Raw genomic sequence first — 19,694 nt, forward strand, 5'->3', positions numbered from 1 at the left:
GGGCATGAGGCGCCCAAGCAGCCACACCACAGAACCTGTCCCGCCCACACCATGCCGCGCTGCCCATCTTGGGGCATAGCGCGGATGCCTGCACGTTCGCTTCAGGGCGCTCCGACACGTGACAATGTCTCCGCGCATGAACGATTAATTAAACTCATGGGAAAAAATTTGTTTAATGAGAAAAAATATTTGTCATGAGAAAGAATATTTTTCACGAGAAAAAATATTTGTCGCGGGAAAAAATTTTGTTTCATGTGAAAAATATCTTCTTTCCTAGAATTTCTTCTCGAGAAAAAAATTTGTTCGCGGAAAAAAATTTCTAGCGAGAAAAGAATTCGTCTCTAAGACAAAAATATATTCTTTGCACAAATATATTCTTCTTTATGGGAAAAACATTGATGGAATTATTCTGGATTTGTTACGATGCATTAAAAGACATTATTTTATACCGCAAAATTATATCAACTTAGTGGAGAGCATTGTAATAAAAAGTTAATTTAAATAAATTTGCTGAAATGTTCAAGATAATGTGAGTTTGTAAAAGTTATACCCGTAGTGCTGCGGTCATTCTTCCAGTGTTATTGGACAAAGGAAAAGCACAATCTCGATAAGATTATCTCCTTTTTAATTCTATTATCCCTGTCTCTTATACACATCTAGATGTGTATAAGAGACAGCCTTCATGGTGTTGGGGATGATGACGTCATTTCATGCTGGGGCTCTTCATGGTGTTGGACATGATGACGCCATTTCATGCTGGGGCTCTTCATGATGTTGGACATGATGACGCCATTTCATGCTGGGGCCCTGCATGATGTTGGGCATGATGACGCCATTTCATGCTGGGGCCCTGCATGATGTTGGGCATGATGACGTCATTCCACGCAGCACCAAGCATGACTCGCCTGCACTCCCGACTTTCCCTTCATTCCCCCGTCATTTATCAGTCCCGTGACACGCGTGTGCTGCTTACAACTCTCGCCGAGCTCTCATGGCACAACCAACAACACAGGACAGCCGTCGCCATTAATTATATAAATTACATTAAATAAGGCAAATATGATAATTGTATTACACCGATTAGTAAATTGAGTGCATGCCATACGCACAAACCACGTGGAAGGTTGAAGCTGGATCTTTACAAAAATTTTAACATTGTTCGACGGTTCGAACACTGTCTAAAGACCGGAACACTACTCGTATACTGACCGGAACACTGTTCAGAGATTGAAACACTGCATGCAGATTGAAGTACTACATGAAGATAGAATAATTGTAATAAGACGATAATGATAATTGAAGATTAGAATAAGCTTGCCAGGTAGTTTCTAATCATGACGTTCAAGTGACGCTCATAGATGTTGTTACGAATGGTTTGGTTCTGTTTTTATTATTCTACGGAGAGATTATCGCTGCGTCTGATACGAAACTTTGAGAGTACGTTATAAACTTTCCTAAGTTGTAAGGGGAACGAAAAATGTGACATATTAAATATATGAACGAATAGAAACAGCAATGTACAACATTAAAAGGATATACGAAATACTGTAGTTCCGTCTTTAGGCGAAGACGAACAAAGACATTGGTGGAGTAAATGAGTTATCCAGATTCGAAGCAGCAGCAATGTTATTCGTAATGCTGAAATGGTATCATATCGGATAGTTTATTATTAAGTGTCAATTTTGTGACTAGCTAGTTACTTTTGTGACTGGTACAACTGCTAATTTTCCGTTAGATAGCTGCAGCGCTCGTCCTGAATAGTTCAGTGCCATGGTTTTGCAATAAACAAACAATACTGGTATAAAGTTGCAGGAGTGAAAGCTGTTCCCAATTAATGGTTAATGATCCAAAATATTGTTATGCTTTGGATTGAGCACGTTTTTGAGATCTTTTGTTGGACGACAGTCATCTGATTAGGAGTTTTTGCATCATCTGAATCCAATAAAAACATAGTTTTTTATGGCGATTAATATATACCTTTTTCTCGGATGTAAAAGAGCTCTGTTAGTAAAAAGAAAGCAAATTAAAAAAAACGTAACGTAATTTGCCAACAACACAACATTTACATAAATAATAATCAAGCAGTCGGAGCCCCAACTCAAAATATACAATATATTTCTTATTTTGTAATCATTGCGTAATTACCACTCAAAGTACAGCTAATCTATGAAATTGTTGCTTTCATCTATAATTCATCATTGGATTGGCTGGAATCAACAAGTATGCATGAGTATTAAGGGACTAGATGTTGAACTTGATAATTCGTACCGCAGTGCCGACAAGTAAAAGGGGACCGATCTCAAGTTTTTTGGCCAATTCTATAAAGCAAAGCAATTCACATGAACAAAAAATGCTATTATTTTAGTCCCTTTCTTATTCTTCAAGAAAGCTTGGGCGAAAACTGCAGGAGGACGGCTACTTGTTTGCCAATGTTTGTGCAAATTTTAAATTCCGTTATGTTTCATTGATTTCAGAGCGACTAAATTGTATGGGAAAAATTTTATACTCTCGATCAGTGAACCGAAGCTTTGCTCCCATGCTAACAGTTGATCTTAGTCTGCTTCTAACTGAGCCTAATCTGCAGCTATAATATATAGAATTTGATGCCATTAGTATGTAAGCCGCCAAATCTGTAGGCCCAATCACAGCTCATGTATGATGCACATTCCTTGGCTCAATGCGTCGCGGCCGTTACCCTCTGTAGCGCGTGTGGTAGCAAGGCTAGAGGCAAGTGAGGGACCAACCTACACAAGTGTCAAATTCTTTTAATTTTTAACATCATGTGCCCAGGGAAGCAGAAGAATTCGTTAAAAAAATTTGTAGGGGATTTTTGGGATTCAAATGAACAAGAAATTTCAGTTCATTTTTGTAGTTAAATGTTTCTCTGCTTCCGATAATTGTGGCATGAAATCCCTATCATATGCGTAACCAAATTAAACTACCATCGTTATAAAGAAAATTTTCATCAAAAAATTTGAAATGCCATACGGGCATCTGAATAAAAAATGTTTGCAGCTTCTTGAATTGAACCTAAAATAATTGCTGCAGCCTATACGATTTTGATCTTGTAACCAGTATCATTATCATATGAATGTAGCGGGAAGTTTGGCCTCTCTTGTGGGAAGTTTTTGCGCCTCTCAGAGTTAGCTCATTAGGCGAGTTTATCGCCGTCATCTAGATCGGAATTCACCTAGTTAGAGAAAATTAATCTGCAGTGTAAGAAAGAGGCGACCAAGATGCTCAGTTACTTCGAGGACGCGGTGAAGATTATAATTAAAACTTGATTTCTAACATACTGATTTGTTCGAGTAAAAACGACTTAACAGTTTTTAGACTAATTAAATTCTTTTTGTTTATGTTGTTGATGGCCTGGCAAAACACTTTCTCTTTCGGGTTCCAACTTCACCTGTTCCCGCGGTAGAGATACACTGATAATACTGATAACGTTCAGTATATGATACTATACTGAATGTGGAATAATAAACTGATAATACTGATAACGTTCAGTATATGATAATACACTGAATATATAATAATAAAAAGATAATCCTGATGACGTTCAGTATATGATAAAATCCTGAATATATGATAATAAACTGATAATACTGATAACGTTCAGTATATGATAATGTACTGGATATATGATAACAAACTGATAATACTGATGACGTAAGTTCGGTATATGCTTGTAAATTAAAATTTAATAAATATGTACTCGGATGTAGACAATTCACAAGCAGGTAAATGCGATTACTTTAAATGAATAATTGATTCCATTCACAAAGATATAAGTTCCATTCCTCACGTAGATTTTAAGCGTTAAATTCTGAACTTTCATCGCGATTCCATTAATTATATTGAAGTCAATCAAGTTATTAATTCTTAATTGGCTGCGTACGTCATATCTGTATATTTTGGACAATAAGCATTTGTTACAACTTGCGTGACCGGAATAAGACATGATCAAAATACTAATCTCTTTCTATCCAATATACAGCTTGTGTGAAATTTCGCCTTGTTGCAAGACTTGGATGTATATTCGATCGACGAAATCCCAAATCTCGACACAAGCAATCATAACTTGGTTACCTGGAGTTTGTACTATAGCAGTTATTTGTGCTGAATTTCAATAATTTTATATTGCCTTGATTTTCACCTTCTATCAAGTCACCAAACTTTTTTTTGCGGAATGCGATGCTTTTTTATTATTTTTATCCCCTGTAGACGAATATTTACGAACGGAGCATCGCAAATGAGGTGGAACTTTCAGCGAACAGCAGCCGTACGCGGTGCATCAAATAATGTGATTCATTATCTTGAATAATTCCTTACAGTTAATGATGTTAATTTCCAGTCTTTTGCGTTAAGGATATATAAATTCAACTCGAACATGTGTTATATATAGTTAATACGTAATTACTCTCAAGAAATTTAAATTAAATGACTCAAGACGCACATCTGTTCTAATAATCTCTCTGCATCGTATTCACATTACAACATAATGAATTGTAATATTCATTATGAATTTTAAAAATATTACAATACATTATTAAAAAATATGACATACATTCTGAATATTACAATACATGAATTATAAAAAAAAATCTTGAGGGCCGTCTTAACTTGCTTGTAAAAACATTCGAACACGAAAATAACATACATAAAATCTGATCTAAATAAACTTTCCGATTTGAGTCCGCCTTATAATTAATTATTGATCAAATGTTTCAGCCTCTCAAACACTGTTTTGCCAAGATGCGGAACCTGACATTTCAAAGTTTAGCCATGAGCCCCCAAGCGCAGCGGAGCGACTGTACTTCCCACAAACACGGCACACGTCTCATGTAAATGCTATCCGTGACACTCTGGCGTCGTATGATTTATGGACCTTTCGGAATTATGTACAAAGAATGATTCTTTTTCCGAGCTAAATTTACATTTCTTGACGATATTATATTATTGTTTGCGATCTTGTATGTTTTTTATCATTATATTAACTGTTTATCAATGACGGTATTACGTCCCCTCACCTGATCCTGTGGAAAGAATAAATGACCGAAGTTATTTATCCCAGTATGTTCCTTATCAAGTTCTCCTTACAATTGTAAGAAAAGTGCATCTCAGCTATATAATTATTAAATATTGAATCGATTTTCTCTAGCATACATCCATCTCCATTTGAATATAAATAAAAGGAAATGAATTGCAGAATAAGCAAGTTATTTTCACAATAAATAATTTTTCATTTGACTTTATATGCTGATATATTTATATGCAAGTCCCATAAATAAATAGTTTTTGCTGTAATATGAGGGAAATACCCGTGTTAATGCAACTACTTAACCGAGACATTTATAATGAAAGATTTACAGATCAACTACAAAAGTTGTGTGTATTTGAATGTTCGATACCCGAGAGGTAATCAAAAGATGCGAGGCAGGTTTGCAAAAACTTCGTTCCTCGTTTGTGTCGCAAGGATGGGAGCGTCGGATAAGAATATGTTAAATGTTTGTGTGCTGTGAAAGTGAAAATAATAGTAGTCAGAGTAAATAATCACAGTTATAGAAAAACAGCAAGGTATACATGCATCAAAGCAGATATTATTATTTATTATTACAAATATTACAAATAATATATTATTTTATTATAATAATATATTATATATATATTATATAATATATATTATATTACAAATAATAATATTATTATTACTTGTTTATCTTATTATTTGATAACGTTTGTATATAAATTTTGATATAAATGTTGTGAGAGATACCAAAAGAATCGACAAGAATCATTGTTCGAACTCCTCTTGCTGAGATTACTCAACTAACAAGTCTAAGCTCCGTGCCTTTTTTGCACCTAAATTTAAATTTTTAATTAAAATTCGCGCGGAATATAACAGATCACTTTAGAAAATACTTATAAGCCAACTATTTAAATGTTGCATACCTAAATATTTAGTAAATTTATTGAGGCATAAATGTGAAGTTTTTTCATTCATTGACCAGCTGCAATTATGAGTGAAAGGATTTGAAAATGATTTTTTGTCATGTTAAATGATTCTTGAAAATTTATAAATTTAAAGTTATCAGGCAAAAAAAGCGGAATCTAAAAACAATACGTAATCTGGTAATAAGAAGACAATTCGCATCAAAATACACAGGGGCCCATTGATCACTGCCCCACCTCCTTAAAAGTATATTTCCGAAATTCTTATACTGTGCTTTTATTTGAGGTTGATTTTAAATAACGGTATGGCCTGGGCTATCTATTAATTTAGTAAGATATATTATCCATTGACAATGGAACAAACCGAAATCATGACCAAAAGAAAAACCAAACATGACGTCTTTTCTTGCAATTATTGAGTAATGATGCGGAGTAGCTGTAATTCAGCCTTGCTGTAGCACATGACTAATTGTAACATTAGCACTCGACGCCATATTTGTCATCATCGTTGTTGGGTTTTGGTATTCACAATGACTCTGCCTGTGACGCCAGTTGGTCATTAAACACGAGTTATTGCAAGCTTACAGTCTATATACAGATTCTGAAGCAAAGATGTTATTTTTTAACGTCAAAAGTATCGACAGTAGAAGAATACTGAAGTACTTCAATCATTGATCTGCTTACATTGCAAGTTAAGCAATAATATAAAATCACATAAAATGCCCAATAAATTCACCATTTCTTCAGCGAGAACAATAATTTGTGGTATGCGTGACTTTGCGTTTTGATGGAGATGTGGTGAATTTGCTTCACATTATATGAAATAAATAAATTAAATTAAAATACAATTAAATAATTGATTTATTGTTACCGAACTATCAAATATAGTTCTGAGTTTGTAACTCCGTCAGCCAATCACCAGCGCGAAATCAGACCCTACGGCATGTAGTTAGGCTGCTACGTGTACGAGGAGGGACCCGAAAAAACCAAACTGACATTTTAAAGTTTTTTTTATCCGTAATCTACTGTCCGAATTTGCTGGAATGAACATTAATGAATTTGGGACAGTTCCGCAAGTTCGTCAATACTTCTATATCGATTTTAGGAATTAGGTACCTAATTTTTTCAATATTTTATTCAGTGCTGTAAGTGGAAGGACGACATGGGCAAGGTTGGTCATCCATTGACCTTTTTCCTCTTTTAAAGAGGGAAAACTACTGAAAAACTTGCGTCTTCCATATTTTCCTCCCAGTTTTTTTTTACAAAATAAAGCAAATTTGATGGCAACACGTGGACATCATCAAAAACATCATAAAAAATCAGACATCATCAAAAACGACGAACGCGCAAAAGAAGTGTCAAAAAAAAAATTCTATATTGGAACACGGCCTTCAGGGGCAGCAAAGCTTAGCACACTAACTGATGAATGTCAGTAGCATATGCACATACCTGGAGCATGCGGTACTACCAAAACTTCGCCCACCACGCAGACAGTCCGGTTATTTTTGGGTCTCTAGCTCCTCGTAATTTGACCGCTAAGTGTACTGAGGCCGGCCGCTACGTGTACTTAGGCCGTTACGTGTACTTTGGCCGCTACGTGTTCTTTGGCAGTTACGTGTACTGAGGCCGTTACGTGTACTTACGTAGGCCGCTGCATGTACTTAGGCCGCTACGTGTTCTTAGGCCGTTACACGTACTGAGGCCGCTACGTGTACTTAGACCGCTTCGTGTACTGAAGCCGCTACGTGCACTCGAGCAAATTTTGATAGTCGGGCGCTTGGTATTTGGTAATGTTGAGTGAGCAGCAACACGGGCATGAGGCGCCCAAGCAGCCACACCACAGAACCTGTCCCGCCCACACCATGCCGCGCTGCCCATCTTGGGGCATAGCGCGGATGCCTGCACGTTCGCTTCAGGGCGCTCCGACACGTGACAATGTCTCCGCGCATGAACGATTAATTAAACTCATGGGAAAAAATTTGTTTAATGAGAAAAAATATTTGTCATGAGAAAGAATATTTTTCACGAGAAAAAATATTTGTCGCGGGAAAAAATTTTGTTTCATGTGAAAAATATCTTCTTTCCTAGAATTTCTTCTCGAGAAAAAAATTTGTTCGCGGAAAAAAATTTCTAGCGAGAAAAGAATTCGTCTCTAAGACAAAAATATATTCTTTGCACAAATATATTCTTCTTTATGGGAAAAACATTGATGGAATTATTCTGGATTTGTTACGATGCATTAAAAGACATTATTTTATACCGCAAAATTATATCAACTTAGTGGAGAGCATTGTAATAAAAAGTTAATTTAAATAAATTTGCTGAAATGTTCAAGATAATGTGAGTTTGTAAAAGTTATACCCGTAGTGCTGCGGTCATTCTTCCAGTGTTATTGGACAAAGGAAAAGCACAATCTCGATAAGATTATCTCCTTTTTAATTCTATTATCCAGGGAATACCTACAATTTCTAAACTACAGAATAATGTTCATAGTTTTAGAAGCAAGTTCATATCATGTGAGGCAGTCGTAAAATTCATGTCCATAATTACAATAAAGGGGATATCCAAGTTTGAGCTCGGCATTGTTATTGGCTAGAGTCTGAATTATCTCGCCTATCGTATTACGAGTTTTCATTTGTGAACTTTAAAGTAAAATGGAGAATTTTGTGAAACTTTCCTCGTGAGCTGAGCGAAGCATCAGAAGACGTCCAGACCGGTTATAGTCATGACGAGCTCAAGTGAAATACTGAGAACAAAATTTATTTGAAGATTATAATTATATTCATGAGCAACAAAATTCTAGGCACATACCTAATTGAATTATCCTGACATGCCGAATTGAAATGCTGAGAAAAAAAAATGATTAGCTTAATTCGATTAAATTCGATTTTTTATGTTCATTTTTTGAACCAGATTCACAAATATTATAGTTTGTGGGAGCCTTTGATTGGATTTCCGATGCAAAAAAAAAATATTGAAATGTCTGCTATAACTTTTATTAATCCTTTATATGTGATTAGACGACCAGTTATGGATGGAAATATTGCAACTAAAGGAAACTGCCGTGAAAGTAAGATAAAAATTATTTTAAGAAAAGATGGCGACGCACATCGTCACTACTAACGCAGCTAGAATGATTTTTTTAGGTAAATTTGCATTTTTTTGACGATATTATCTTATACTTTGGAATCTTGCATAATTTTTTCATTTATATTAAGTGTTTATCAATGACGGTCTCGTCATCACTTAAAAATTTACAGACTGAGTTAGCCAAGGTAATTAGAAAAACGTCTTAATATCGCATTGACATTAGCATGGACATAGCCAAATGCTGCACTTAAATGGAATATTATGGAATGGAAAAAATCATTCAACCGACAGAAGTGACAACATCAAGAGCTTTTATTATAAATAGCTACATGATATAGAGAAAATTAACGAAAACCAACGAAAAATAACGGAATGGCGACCCAACGCGGCATCTGACGTCAGAGGTAATTTCTATGGTGTAACGCGAATATTTTTAAGGGTCATCACAAACAGGTTCCCATGCTGCCCTGCCGGCCACGGCTTCAAGAAATGCCCTGCGCCAGACCGGCGTCGTTGCTCATTTGGGCACGGACCTCTTATGGCGAAAGCAGGGATGTGGGGAGAGAACATTTCCACTTTCCCAATAAAACGGGAAAACCGCAACTTTCTAAATGAACGGAAAGACCGCACCTTTATCAAATGAAACGAAAATTCATTACTTTTTTCCAGTAGAACGGAGAGACAGCAGCTTACCCACCATTACGGAAAGGTCACACTTCTCCCAATAAAACGGAAAAACGCACCTTTCCAACTAGAACTGATAGACTGCAACATTCCTAATACAACGGCACGACAGTAACTTTCCTAATAAAACGGAAAGAGTAGACGCAACCATTGTCATGTAAATGGAAAGACAGGCGTCTTTTGCCAATAGAACAATTTACTCCACCTTTCCCAATAAAATGGAAAGACCTCAACTTACGTATACCCAATAAAAAGGAGAGGTCACTCGATTTTCAAAAGAACGGCGAAGCCGCTCCTTCCCTATAACATGAAAAAACCGCGCCTTTTACAATTAAGCAGAAAGACCGTACCTTTCACAGTTGAACGGGAAGCCCGCAAATTTCTCAATTAAACGGAAAGACCGCACATTTTCCAATAGAACGGAAAACCACTTCGTTCTCAAAAAAAATTCTGCTTGCGCGTAATGTTACGCCAAATTTATTTTGTTCCCTACAAGATTAATGAGCGACTTTGTGAAAAAAAGTTTAAAAATAAATGTAAAATATTACATTTACACACATATTTATTGCAAAAATATATATTCCATTGACCTAAAAATGTAAATTTCGACTAATGTCGTCTCTTTGCTTACATTTCAATGTTCTAATTCAGCCATCGCGTTCTTTCTCCCGATTCATCCGCGTATGTATCACTGCAGCATTAGACATAGCATGTCTACACATACCATTCATGGCTTAGATTCTATATAACATTCTGAAAAATTGATAAATAAATACAATGAATGTGTGTATCAATTTGCACTTAAAGGTCCCTCAAACTTAGTTGAAAATCGAAGGATTGTATCCTTATTGCGCTTATACACGCTCATAATTTTGTTCATGAACATCATAAAAATATATTGCTCTTATAATTATGAATATCTTTATTGTACTTGTATGTTTCAAGTTATATGCCAGTGTATGATCCAAGTCGTTCAGAGGAACAGAAATATGAGATCGTTTTCATTAACTAAAACGAAAACAATTAACTTCCGGTTTATCCACTCCTAGAACTGATCTCAAAAATTGAAAACAAATTTGACAGCAACAACTTTTCCGCTTCGCCAACACTACAAAGCGAAGCGTGAAGCTAACGAGTCCGACCAACAATCGTATAGTCGACAATTTGATTATTTGAATAATTAATTATGTTTTGCGTCGAATACTCTATCAGTTTTGGATTTGTGATATGATACTGACGGAACCTATAAACTATTATTATAATTGTAATATATATTACTCACAATTAATTCCTTCCACAATTTCCCCGGCTTCTTTGTTGACAGAATAACCCTATAATTGAAATGTTGGATTACATATGAGTAGGTGTTTTGGTGGCGATCTGGAGGCAAAAGAGAGATGCATTAAGGGTAAAGTAAATACCTTAAATAATATTTTCGCTATATTTAAAGATTACTTGTTAACCTGTTTCTCGGCGTTATATGTGAATCAGGTACGTTGATACCGGGTAATAGATGGCGTGAATTTCATGAAAACTGATTGCCTAGAAAACATCTTAAATCTTTAAGAAAACTTTTTCTTACATTTATATCTTCAATGCAAAGCTTTGGTGCTACACGCATGGAAGGCTTAACTTGTCAAATTTTGACTAAAATTTGAAGTTGAACCAACTACTAACTGCTCCTTTCTTTTCTGAATCATAATATATGTGTGTAATATATAGAACAAAAATAGAATGTTCTCACACAAAAAAATGTTCTTTCTAATTGTAATCTGTTCATCAAACAGTAATGTTAGGTGTGTTTGCAGGCAGAACACCGTAATTATTGCACAAATTGGCGAAAGATTTGTTTCACACACGGTGCAATTACCGAAGATTTATGCAGTTTTTTTACACGGCAAGGGCGACTTTCAAGCAGGTATTTTCTTCTTGCGCCGACCGCAAACTGCCCGTCGATCGCTCTGACCGATGTCTTAATCTACACACACGAGCTGTGCAGATGGTCTGACAGATGACGGCGGTGTTGCTGTTGCCGCGACCATCTGGATAAACAGGCGCTCAAAACGAAAGTATGTGAGGCAGGTTATTAGCAGGTCTGCGTCAAGACACCTTTCAGTACTGTCTCTCCTTTAAAATAATCATGTCTGATATTGTGTGAAACAGGTTATTAGCAGGTCTGCGTCAAGACACCTTTCAGTACTGTCTCTACTGTGAAAATAATCATGTCTGATATTGTGTGAAACAGGTTATTAGCAGGACTGCTTCAAGACACCTTTCAGTACTGTATTTACTTTGAAAATTATCATGGCTGAAATTATGTGAGGCAGGTTATTAGCTAGTCTGCGTTGAGTCACTCTTCTGTACGGTCTCTACTCTGAAAATAATCATGTCTGAAATGATATGAAGCAAATTATTAGGTAGTCTGCGTTAAGTCACTTCTCTATCCTGTCTCTACTTTGAATTAATCGTGTCTGGAATTATGTAAAGCAGGTTATTAGCTAGTCTGTGTTGAGTCACTTTTCTGTACTGTCTCTACTTTGAAAGTAATCAAGATGAAAGCGTCTGAAATTATGCAAGGCAGGTAACTAGCAGGTCTGCATTTATTAATCCTTCTGTATTGTCTCTGCCATGAAAATAATCAAGATGAGAATGTCAAGGTATCCGTTCAGCCCATCACAGTCATTTAGGTTGACAGTGATTAACTTCATGTTTCTTAACTGTGTTATGAGACAGCTTCGAGGCATAACCTTCAGAATTTATTGCAGGACCCCTGCTTAAGTGAGGGTTGTAAAGTCGGTGAATATGGCGTGCGACTTCTTGGAGAAAAAACGTCACCTCGTTGTTTTGAAATGAACTTTTTTCGAAGTTTGTTGGCGCAATTATCAGGAGAGTTTTTCCCGTGTTAGAGTACTTTAAAATTACCTTCAGTATCTCTGAACAGGGATTTGCATCGCGAAGGTTAATTATCAGATATTCATCTTGCTATTGTTTTGTAACTGTTAATAATTACTTATTAGTTATTTATACAAAATCTGAAATAGGTGTCATGCATGAATAGTTCCATACTTCTTAGAAATATGTTGAACTTATGACTCAACAACAAAATTGAATGTCATCCAATAATTAGTTAAATTAAACTATAAAATGATTACGCAAATATTGCGTGAAAATGCATTTTCAGACTAGGAATTTTTCTAAATGAAACTTCTCATTTAAACGCCATCTCTTGTAAAAATCGAGAAATTAAAGTGAACAACATCGAGGGATTTAAAATTATATCGGGATAAAATTTCTGAAAAAGCGACCTGCTGTAAAACAGCTTGACTGAATTAAAACTCGAAAAGAATTGAAAGCTAAAACATTTAAATATCTTATTCAGGTAAATTTTTCCTAATTTCATAATCATGAAATGGCAGAATTAATATGGGCTGAATATGTTGAGCTGAAAGTTATTTCGCCATTGCATTTTTGGATTTTTCCGCTTATTGACTTCGGTGACTAGTCCTGCAGACGTAAATGGGTGCGCGATCAAGACGAATATATGGAAATCGCTTACATGTGCATTTTGTGTTATAATTAAGAAAAAAAATTCGTTTTCCTGTGTTTCTATATCGACGCAAACGTATGTGTTTGGAGGCAACATTCCTCTGCTATTTTAACTAATTACCTAATATTTCGAAGATTTTCTTATGTATAAAACACATTTTTTAAACTGTTTTCTTCGTAATTTTATATCCAGGCTCCGATTGATACCTGTATAAATTATTATTATTGGACTGAAGATCACTGCAGGTTTATCACTTTCACATCGCCCGTCCTCCAGAACGAAACTCTCTATAATTATTATTTTCCACCGCCATCCCGTGATCTGAGAACCCATATCCAAATACCCATAATCTCTGAATACCCAGAATATAAATACACAATTTCATCTGCGATATCCCTTCTGAAATATACAATATTTACGCCAAGGCACGCACAGGCATACGTATTTCTCCAAAGATCGCGCTATTCTAAATAAATATTCTACCTTTCTCCAAATATCGCGCGCTCGGTCGTCTCTTTTTTACTCTCTAATGCCTACATCTCAATTAGGACGCAAGCTGTTGTTAGCGATGCCCTATGCGGCTCTCACACTCAATGTCTTACTCGGGGCATGCAGGTCTAAATATTAACCAAGACAAGTTTATTGGCTGTGGTAAAAACCTCGTTGCTTCCATGTTCGTTGCGCATAATTTCTGCAAGAATCGAGTGTCTCGCTGTCTGTTCTGCATGTAAATTGGCAGCTATTTGCAAGTAAGTGAAATTACGAGTAGTTTGAAAAGTATCATGAAGTATGAGGCTTTTCAATTAAAATCAATAAGGTACAATGAATCTTTTATTGCCAGCAAGAACTTTAATATTAATTTAATATTATTTCAAGTTAGTTATTTGTCATGCATAAAAGTTTATAGAAGCAAGTTTGTCCGGCTACAAACTAAGGGGTTTTCTAAACGCCCGACAGGTTATATTTAATACATTCAATTTTTGAATTATTTATTTCTGTTAGAATGTAAACATTTGCCCTTTTTGCAGCATTTTAAATAGCTTTTCTCACTAGTGTTTCATCAATCTCAACGACCAAAACCTAGTGAGTTGTGCTCATTTGCATGTGAATGAAAGTCGGTGCGCTGAAATGAAATGCACATTATTCATCCTTGCATGATACTAGGCCTCAACCGCGAGGTCGAAACATTATGAAGTGCCGAAATTGCAGCCTGTCATCTGCTGTGCCATTTCTTACTTTCACTTTCAACTTCAAATCGAGTATACTTCATCTAATAAACTCAAGAACAAATCAAGAACATGGACGGATTATTTAAAACTAACTTTAATCATAGTTCATACAGATGGAGAGTTCATGTGAAATTTCAATAAAGTTTAATTGGAATGATTTTGAAGATTCGTCGGTACTCTACTATTGCTAGGTCTTTTTTGGATGGTAATCATTATTAACAGTGTTTAATCAGAATTCATAAACACTGAATAGTCTTCTTATTTCTTGCTAAATGTTATTTCTAATAGTGTCAATCAGAAAAAAAATTATTGAGGAATCGGTCTGCTGTTGTAGCTAAAAATGAATTTTAAATCGGTCTGCTGTTGTAGCTTATCGGTCTGCTGTTGTAGCTAAAAATGAATTTTAAATTATCTGACAATTTCTAGAATTTTCTACTGGATGTCTTCACGTTGGTCGTACATTAACCATCAATATGTTAGTTTAGTTATCAGTCAGATTTCACTTCGAATATCCAGTTGTTCACTCATCACATATCGCATTAAGCTTGTTCACCCTTCGAACTGAATCCTGCTTATTCTAAGATTTCATTGCCTGAATACCCCTGTTATAAAATCGTAAAAATAATCGCAGTGTTAACAAATTTTTTCATGACCATTTTAATGTCTCGCGCAAATATATAATTAGGTTTCTTAGGTAGGAGGAATGAGGAGCTATTTTTTCAGCACATGTCCAGCGTTCGGGCCAAGTCGCCATGTTAAACAAATAAGAGGAAGGAGGTAATGAACAAATAAGGCCTAAATTCTTCCAAGAATTAATACTTAAAGTAGCTGTAGGAAATGATTTGCATTAAAAATAATTTTGAGTAACATATGTCATCGGAAAAACGTAAATAAGTTAATTCAATTTATTTTATATTTGTAGCACAGGTGAGATATCGAGTCTCATGTGCGGCAATGACAATAATCCCGCCCCTAGAAATATAAAAGCAAATTACATCGAAACTTACTTTGAAAATAAAAAATTTTCACCACGGGTCCTTCACCATGAGTTCTGCAAGTGGGCAAGCGCCATTAATTTCGTACAATAGAGTTAACTCTCGAGTGGCTGAGCTTAGAACTTCAACACGACGTTGATGGCAGGAATTGCGACGAAAGGCAATATTTTAGCTGTCCTCCACGGACTGCCTTTCTCTGCGGCCAGTGTGGCGGCGGAGCGACCAGGTGTATGGCACGTCAGGGTCAGGGCCGAGGGCCACAATGGACAGCCTCTTATGAAGCGACATTCAGTATTTACACATGTTATTTCCTGGGATATCTTGCCTAAGTCAAATCAAGCAGTATTAATTACAAATGTTATTCCTATGAACAATTTACACATGTTATTTGTTGGGGTATCAGGGTATCGGGCTACAATGGACAGCCTCTTATGAGGCGACACTCAGTATTTACACGTTATTTCCAGGGATATCTTGCCTAAGTCAAATCAAGCAGTATTAATTACAAATGTTATTCCTATGAACAATTTACACATGTTATTTGTTGGGGTATCTGGGCCGAGGGCCACAATGGACAGCCTCTTATGAGGCGACACTCAGTATTTACACATGTTATTTCTTGGGATATCTTGCCTTAGTCAAATCAAGCAGTATTAATTAATTACACATGTTATTCCTATGAAGAATTTACACATGTTATTTGTTGGGGTATCAGGGTATCGGGCTACAATGGACAGCCTCTTATGAGGCGACATTCAGTATTTACACATGTTATTTCTTGGGGTATCTTGCCTTAATTAAACCAAGCAGTATTAATTACATATGTTATTCCTATGAAGCTACCCATAGCCTTTCCATGTGTTATTTCTTGGGGTATCTTACCTCAATCAACCCAAGCAGTATTAATTATACATGTTATTCCTATGAAGCTACACGTGTGATTTGTTGGGGTATCCGGGTAGAGAGCTAGCAATGGTCAGCCTCTTATGAGGCGCCGCGCAGCATTTACACAGATTTTTTCTTGCAGTATCTTGCCTAGATTTAATTAAGCAGCATTACTAAATCTTTTAAGGCGCATCTCAGCATTTTGCTCATGTTATTTTTATAGTTTATTGCCTTAATCAAATCACGCAGTATTACTGGATTTCAAATAAGTTTTGAATAGCATTTTTGATCATGTGCAAGATAGATGAAATAGAGAATAATCATTTTTACTAAAAAATGATGACGTTGTACTTGTCAAAGATCCAACGTTTTAACTGTAAATAGCAGTTGATAACACAACTATGTCTGTGAATTTGGATTTCGCGCAATAGCGCGTGAATTAATCATACATTGCCGAAAACAGGCCAAATAATGTATTTGAATGCAAGATGGCGTATAGAGCAACCATAACTTATAGCTGGAAAAGCCAACAAATATTTTTTACAACAAAGTTCTAAGAAAGATTAAATCGGATTTTCTTCTTTATAGTCGTAATGAGACATAGAATTAGTTAGTTTCATTGTTTAAGTGTTGACGTTCCTCACTGGAAATTAATCCGATCTGTTTGACCGAGCGTGATTCCATTAATAAGAAATTATATGTAAAATTAACAGTTCAAATGAAGCTTGAACTTATATTATTTACCCATTTTAAATGAGATTCAAATTCATATCAAATTATTTCATTGTTCAATTTCAAATGAGATTAGAGCCTAATAAGTTCAGAATTTAATTTCAGGATTTTCCACCCGCTTTGTAATATTGATTGTACCATTAGCGATGGAATAACCTAATAATGAGTATACACATGATAACGACATGACACACATGTATTATGCATATATACACTCTCGATTATAGCTAAACAAGAGTTAAACCTTCAAGATTCATCAGACCTTTTTAGACATTTTTCAACCGCGTGACTTACAAGCACAGCAAACCTAACTACAGAGAGCAGAGCGGACCTGGCAACAAACAGAACTGTTCAGAATTTAATAAAATACCAGTTTTACAATAATTCAATTGAGGTTGTCGCATGCATGCACCAGAAAAAGTTGCAACACGCAACGTTTCAACAAACCCCCTGTAAATTTCCCCTTTGGTATCTCGATCTTGTAACGCAGCGCCTGCAGCACTCCTCGAATTCTGTGAAAGTTTACATCGAGTGTAACCGCAAAACCTTTCGACAAAAATGTTTAAATTATTTATTGGAATTATGCAATTATAAATGAACCAAACTTCCAGCGACTTTGATGAGTAAATTTGAGAAGCTGTTCTCTGGTTCTATAAGTGTATTATATATTGGCTACAGTTTGTTTGTGTACTTGTTTGAGGCCTGTTGATGTGAATATATAGAAGCTTTTGATGTGAATATTTATAGAAGCTTTTAGGACACATAGCCACGATACATATTTTATTTATAACGGCATAGTCGAAAAACTTCAACAGGTTGGAGCTGGATTGAAAAAATGATATGAGAATTTTACTTTATTAAATGTTAATTGTAATGTAGACATTAAATGTAAAACAAATTCTTACGAAAATAAAAGTAAGACTTAAATCGGAGTTAAAACCGACCGTACGTTAATTAACGTTCTTTATTAACAACATTTATTGACTGGATTCATGATGACGAGATTCGGGGTGGCAGGAATTGAAAATCAGGATTTTAAATTAGGTGGTTTACGACCCAATGACTAACCTGTATGTCTTTCATAAAATTAAACAAACAGATTCCGTACAGCAATACTAAATGGATCGTAGTTCCTTGTGCGTTTCATCGCCAAGTGATGCAAGATTAATCCTAAAGAGATTATCGCGGCCATTAAAAACTACAAATGAGGTCGTGAGAGGATAACGGAACAAGGCCAACATGATTACAAAACGATGCAATTTATTGGATGTTGTCGGAAGATCTGCACTTCAATAGACACCGTATAATTTATTGCCAGGATAAGCCAATGTAATGACTTCCGTGTTAAACATTGAACCAGTTTCTTTCATATTTATTGATCCTTTTGATCTTGAGCATTAGGCAATGAAGAGCTCCAATAAATAATTAGCTTTAGTTCATCGCATGTTGCACAAATTAATTATAAGTCTATAGAAAACGTAAGCGATAACAAATAAATGTCATTATTAAATAAAAATATGATTTTGCAGTAAATTTATGCCATATGCCGAGGCTTGGTATCACTTCTCTTAGCTCCAATATGTCAAAGACAAGTTATAGACACACAGATTCGATTCAAATATGTTTTTAAGGTAATAAATGATTCTGGACAGTCTGGAGTGAGATGAGCCTCATGTTATTCGTATATCAAAATAGTAACTTGCTGTTATTTTTATTCAAATAGATTCACGAAGAATAGCTAAAAATGTTGGAAGTATCGAAAAAGAAAATTACTAAAACCTACATAGTTTTGAAGAATATATTTATCTTCCATAACACTTTGAAATTTATTTTCATGAACAATGCAAGCATGATTTTAAATTATTAAAAAGTTATTAAATACAGTGCATCACAGTACTCTCATAATGCTGTATGGGATTGAGTTTAACCTATAAATATGACAACTGCATGACTTAAAATAGCTATCATGATATCATGATCGATCTTTTCATGAAATGAATTTTTCGTTATCAGACACCTGGGATAAAATTATGTTTTTTGATAATAAATTTTTCACCTGATACATACACACATATAATAAATATTCTGTTTAGAATAGCCGTTCTTAAATCTCATCACTCGCATTCTTTTCCAAGGAAAATAAAAGAATAGTGAATTTAATATTAAGGCAGGGAGATTATTTCCAAGTAATTTAAAATGATAACAAAATTAGGAATCAATGACAGTCAGCGTGTAAACTTAACGGAATCACTGATTCCGCAGTGTTATATTCACTAATTTAGTATTTGTTGATTCTTCTTCTAAGGTCACAATCTCATATTGATAAACTATTTAAAGGAAAGACTACTGTTTATTCGCGAAGAGTTCTGACGTGCCAAGCGGTTGCTTGAGCTGTCAGTATTCTTAGCGAGTTATTCTAATTATAACGTGCATCGCAACTTATCTCTCGACTGTCAAGCGTTCAGATGCAATGCAGCGCTGCCAAAACATCTGCGTCTGACGCAAGTGCCGTGGCCCCTCCTGCTTTCGAGGGTGGGCCTTTTTCCGGTCAAATTTACCGGTTTGGGCTTTTTTCCATTG

General features: G+C 35.5%; 1 protein-coding gene across 1 annotated transcript in view; it reads left to right on the forward strand.

The window, feature by feature from the left end:
- LOC108682801 (leucine-rich repeats and immunoglobulin-like domains protein 1) overlaps nucleotides 1–19,694 on the forward strand; it is a 32,863-nt gene that overhangs the window by 3,646 nt on the left and 9,523 nt on the right. The window lies entirely within an intron of this gene.

Source organism: Hyalella azteca, unplaced genomic scaffold (assembly GCF_000764305.2).
Source record: "Hyalella azteca isolate HAZT.00-mixed unplaced genomic scaffold, Hazt_2.0.2 contig12609, whole genome shotgun sequence".
Classification (NCBI taxonomy): domain Eukaryota; kingdom Metazoa; phylum Arthropoda; class Malacostraca; order Amphipoda; family Hyalellidae; genus Hyalella; species Hyalella azteca.